At 43.0% G+C, this 6149-nt stretch overlaps 1 pseudogene; it reads left to right on the plus strand.

Annotated features, from left to right (window-relative positions):
• The first annotated feature begins 5028 nt into the window (after positions 1-5028).
• Positions 5029-5802, plus strand: LOC134202728 (RNA-binding protein spenito-like; annotated as a pseudogene).
• Positions 5803-6149: the final 347 nt, after the last annotated feature.

A 6149-nucleotide genomic window follows, 5' to 3' on the forward strand; every position in this document is an offset into this window, starting at 1 on the left:
CAGGGTGTCAAGAATGTTGCCCACCTAAAAACATCCGGGATCGGATCAAGAATCGACCTCGCCATCTCCGGATTCTGCGCCTTTATTCGCAAGGTTAACTCGAGACCTCAATAGACGGTCAATAAATGCAACTTACAGAGCATTTAGCTGGTGCAGTTTGTTTTCGCTAACTTACACGCGCGTTTTCTCTGGAAAGCTTGGGGGCGTTTGACAGCTTCTCGCTTACATCTATTGATGCCAGTAGAGGGGCTCGGAATCTTTTTCGCGCCTGGAGTGTATGCGTTCTGGGATAATTTCTTCGGATCGTTTTTGCTGATTCCTAGGTGTCAGCCAGAGTGCACGCAAAGTCCGACGCAACTCACGTGAAGGAATAATAATTTTTATCAATGAACTGTCAAACTTTTTTGTTGTGTCTATTCTGACTTCCTCCATAGAATGACCACCAAATGCCGTTGACAGCCCAGCTTACACGATGGGCTTTTCTGTAATGAGCCACCGGGGGCTTAGACTGACTAAGTGGCGGGTGCTTAGTCTCTGTTCCAGTTTGCGTCGGTGATATTTAGCGGTACACTATCATCCAGGGTTGTGCTGGACCATTCTCATACGATAATTATTGGAATTACCATTTGATAAATTCTCAGGTGTGAGAAGTAGGCGAGTTTTCATCGGCGGTAACTTTTTAAATCTTGCAATCGATTGATAATAGGGCACAGCACGGAAACATCTCTTTCTCTTCCGTTCCTCATAAGTTTTGACGTTTACTGGCCTTGTTGTTTTCTAATTTCTTTGCGGCGAAAAAGAGACAAAGCAGTCCGTGCAGTGCCCTATAAACAACAAATCATCATTTTAATGTAGGCGTAATTAATACCAATTTAATGTCAACAATAAAGCTAAATTGAATGTTTTCATTGTGATTTGGTGTGATTTAGGAAAAAAAGTTTGAAGTTAAGAGAAGTTAAAATTAAGTAAAAATAAGAAACCGTTTGGTTTGGTCTCATCGTACAGAAAAGTCGGAACCAGTACATTACATATAACTCCGTAGTCCAACGTCACCTTTGCGTACAACCCGATTGGGCTGCACCTTTGAGTTTTTGCACTGAAAATGAATTTTTCACACCCGCGCTAACCTCTCCCATCTACTGTCAAAGTGAGTAAATCCTGATATAAGAACCCTGGGTGTGCCTTTGAAAACGCGAGTGAATTTAATTTTAGATTCGGGGAGGCTTGTCCGTGAAAAAGTGTATCAACGATAAATTTGCTCAACTGCAGCATATTACACTAAAGTTCAAGCTTCCCCCCACCAGGGATTGAACTTATCATTTCATTATCATTTAGTATTCAGCCAATTACTCATTCCAGATGCGGAATTCCGAAAAGTGTTGTAAGGCGGACTTCTAGCGCTGATTCCCCTCTACAACTTTTGTCGTATTCCAGCCGAAAACGGCTGAATGGAATCCGCCGTTGAAGAGCGGTGCGACTGTTCGTTTTAAAATTCGACAACAAACTGACGGTGCAATCTTCGTCGTTGCTACTCAACCCGATGGCGCTACCATCACCATCTCACACTGCACAGTCATGCACTCAATCATGTACAGATTCTTTCTCTATCGTGATTAGTGCAAATGCGAAATTGAGAGTTCGAATCAAGTCTAATGTAAAACTTGTAACATTGTACGGTAAATTGGGGCACGCGAAATATGTCATTTCACGATTGGTATATTTGATTGCTTATGTTTAATGTACAATTCGCAATAGCAGAATCAATTCATAGTCTAGAATCACTTATACAAACTAAAATCATTAGCCGCTTACTCTGAATACTACATCTTTCTCCTTCCCTACTCTTTGAACTTTGTAAGAATATGATTTCAATTTTATAAATATTTCATTATAAAGAAAAATCATACCCAAATTGCTTCAAAATAAATTAAAACAATTATTAATATTGTAGTACCATCAACATCTTATGCAAAGAAGAACAAACTTGATATGTTAAGTACCGTCATATTTTTGCTTAAACTAATAATGATTGTGGGTAACATTTTAATTTTTTTTTTTTGGGAATTCTACTTGCTCTTGCACAATTCGGAAAACACAAAAATGCCCGGAGTCCTGCTTGGTACTCGTAAAGTGCAATCCTCTATAGAACTTGCAAACGTAGTCCTACGTCAACATTCTTTGGGGTTTTACTCACTCTGGAATAAATAAAAAAACGCCTCGGAGTCCATTTGCAAAATGTATTCCTTCATAGAAGCCACAGACGGAATCCTACGTCAACATGTCTCGGAGTTCTACTCGCTCCGGAACTAAAAAAATTGTCTCGGAGTCCTGCTCTGCATTCGTGTGGTCTTCTATAGAATACCCAGACGAACATGTCTTGGAGTTGCATCGGAGTCCTGCTCTGCATTCGCAAAGTATACTCTTCTATAGGATACACAAACGATGTCCTACCTCAAAATGCCTTGGAGTTCTACTCGCTCCGGAATAACCAAAAATGCTTTGGAGTCCTTCACATTCGCAAAGTGTACTCTTCCATAGAATACACAGACGTATTCCTACGTCAAAATGCCTCGGATTTTTTAATCACTTCGGAATGAACACAAAATGGAATAAACACAAATTTTCTCGGAGTCGTGCTCTGTATTCGCAGAGGTCCTCTATAGCATACCCAGACGTAGGCCTACGTCAACATGCCTCGGAGTTCTGCTCGATCCGGAATAAACAAAAATGCCTCGGAGTGCTTCACATTCACAAAGTGTACTTTGTGTAGAATACACAGACGTAGTCCTACGTCAATATGCTTCGGCGTTCTACTCGTTTCAGAATAAACACGAAAATGCCTCGAAGGTCGGCTCGCATTCACAAAGTGTACTCCACATAATACACAGACGTAGTCCAGCGTCAACATGTTTCGAATTCTACTCGCTCCGAAAAAGAAACAAAAAATGTCTCGGGATCTTGCAATGCATTCGCAAAGTGTACTCCTCTATAGACTACCCACATGCAGTAATACGTCAAAATGTCTCTGATGTTTACTCGCTCCGGAATGAACACAAAATGCCTTGGAGTCCTGCTTTGCATTTTCAAAGTAAACTTTTTTTGTTGAATACACAGACGTAGCCCTACTTCAACACGCATCGAAGTTTTACTCGCTCCGGAATAAACACGAAAATTCCTCGACGGTCTGCTTCGCATTCACAAAATGTACTCTACAGACGTAATCCTACGTCAACATGCCTCGGAGTTTTACTCGCTCAGGAATGAACAAAAAAAGTCTCGGACACCTGCTCTGTATTCGCAAAGTGTGGTCCTCTATAGAAAACCCAGACGTAGTCCTACGTAAAAATGCCTCGGATTTCCACTCGCTCCGGAATCAACAAAAAAATGCCTCGGAGTCCTTCACATTCGCAAAGTGTACTCCTCTATAGAATACACAGCCGAAGTCCTATGTCTACGGAATGAACACAAAATGTCTTGGAATCCAGCTTCGCATTTGCAAAGTGGCCACAGACGTAGTTCGACGTCAACATGCATCGGAGTTTTACTCACATTCACAAAAAAATGCCTCAGGTCTGCATTCGCAAAGTGTACTCCTCTATAGAATACCCAGATGCAGTCCTACGTCAAAATGTCTCTGATGTTTACTCGCACAGAAATGAACACAAAATGCCTTGGAGTCCTGCTTTGCATTTTTAAAGTATACTCTTCTTTCTAATACACAGACGAACCCCTACTCCAACATGCCTTGGAGATCTACTCACTCCGGAATAAACACGAAAATGCCTCGGAGTCCTTCACATTCGCAAAGTGTACTCCTCTATAGAATACACAGTCGTAGTCCTACGTCTACGGAATGAACACAAAATGTCTTGGAATCCTGCTTCGCATTTGCAAAGTGGTCTCAGACGTAGTTCGACGTCAACATGGTTCTAATCGCATTCACAAAATAAAATGCCCCGGGGTTCTAATCGCATTCACAAAATAAAATGCCTCGGAGACCTGCTCGCTCCGGAATAAACAAAAAATGCCTCAGAAACCTGCTCGTTCCGGAATAAATAAAAATGCCGCGGACACCTGCCCGTTCCGAAATAAAAAAAAAAATGCCTCGGAGACCTGCTCGTTCCGGAATAAACAAAAAAAATGCCTCGGAGACCTGCTCGCTCCGGTATCTTTTATTCTATCCTCGGGAGACCTGCTCGCTCCGGGATCCTATTTTAATCAACACTCGAAGATCTGCTCGCTTCGGTATTTTTTCAATGATTTCGGAGACCTGCTCGCTCCGAAATCCACAACATGAGAGCATACTTACCATTTAGTAACTAGCACATTAATGGATGTGGCAAGCACCATTTTCATGCGCTAGTTACAAATATAAAACCAAACACTACCGACTGCGACATGTCGTATTCCAGCCGAAAACGGCTGAATGGAATCCGCCGTTGAAGAGCGGTGCGACTGTTCGTTTTAAAATTCGACAACAAACTGACGGTGCAATCATTGACGAATACATAGACCGAAATGTCCGGTACAAAGGCATCAAAAAATCGGGCACCATGTCTTCTTCTTCATTTTGAAGAAAATACCCCTCGTGGGTGACGAATTACATAAATATTTTACGAGCGCTGACTTACCCCTCTTGACATTTTGACAGTTTGTTTGTTTTTCTCCCTCACCTTGTGACGTCGTTTCGGTTCGTTTGTTGTTTGTTCGTTTCGTTACTCAGTTGGAGCGTGAGTTCGACCATTTTGGTGCCATCAAAAAGATTGAATATATAACAAAGGGGACACCCAGGCCTACATTCTGTATACGATTCTATTGATGCTGCTACGGCTGCTGTGAAGGAAATGCGTGGATTCCCGTTAGGGGCACCGGATCGTCGTATTCGTATCGATTTTGCTGATAACGGAACAACACCATCGTTCTCAAAGCGCAGTGGAGGTTTTGAGGAAGGCGGTGAGTATCGTCGCGGCCCTGACTACGAATATCCGGAAGGTGGTGCATCATACGAGGAAAACTCATTGTACGACTATGGTGGAAGACCGTTCCGCGGCAGAGGAGGATTCCGCCGGCGTGGTGGTTTCCGTGGCAGTTTTCATAGTGATGGCCCACCGCACCACGGGGACAATGATGAATGGCGTCGATCAGGAGCCGATGGCGAATATGATTCACGCCGTCGTTCTGGATCACGTGAACCAGGAATCGATAGATCTCGCTCCCGTTCACCGAGCAACGCTGTCCGGCTGATTCGTCTTATAGGAATGGCATGTTATCGAATGCAAGAACGTTACCAGAAGTGGCACGGAAATCTACCACATTCTGGCAAGGGGCGCTGATTTTGAAGAGTTCACTATTCCCCGCCAAGTTGCACCTAACGGACGGAAACAACGAAATAGTGGACAGCCTGATGAAGGACGAAGAAGGTAAACACCACCTTCGTATTACTCAGCGACTACGCCTCGATCAACCCAAGTTGGAAGATGTGCAGTAGCGCATATCGACGTCATCGTCACACGCAATCTTCCTCGGCCTGCCGGGATCGACGTCATCGGTAGCATCGTCGGATGATGCCAGCGTTCAGACGCGTCCACTGCGTAATCTCGTGTCCTACCTGAAGCAGAAAGAAGCGGCCGGCGTTATATCCTTACTCAATAAGGAAACGGAAGCAACCGGTGTGCTCTACTCATCCCGCCATGCGATTTTTCGACAGAATTGTTGAAACGAACATGTCACAACCTCACCGAGGAGGGGCTGAAGGAAGATCATCTGGTAATCGTGGTGGTCCGAGGAGGAACAATCCTCTGAAGTGCCTTCTTTCTGGAATTGCAGCAACTAGTCCATATTGGCACAGCATACAACATGGCTGGTCTAGAAATTTGTAAATCAAAAGTTTGTTCTTAAACAAAGTTTTGATTTTCTGTTTATAAGTATCCACTTAATATATTTGTTACATTTGGCTTGAAGGCCTTCAATGTGATTTTTAAAAGTTAATTTTTGATCTAGCAGTAAGATCTAGTAAGTCCTAAATATTTAGAATTCTGATAGTTTACCTGCAGTGAGCGATCTGATAAATAATTTTGGATCAGTTTAATAGTTGGTTGGTTGTTTGCTCATTGTTTGTTGGTTGATTGATTGGTTAATTAGTTGATTGG

The sequence above is a fragment of the Armigeres subalbatus genome, unplaced genomic scaffold (assembly GCF_024139115.2).
Source record: "Armigeres subalbatus isolate Guangzhou_Male unplaced genomic scaffold, GZ_Asu_2 Contig1375, whole genome shotgun sequence".
Lineage (NCBI taxonomy): Eukaryota > Metazoa > Arthropoda > Insecta > Diptera > Culicidae > Armigeres > Armigeres subalbatus.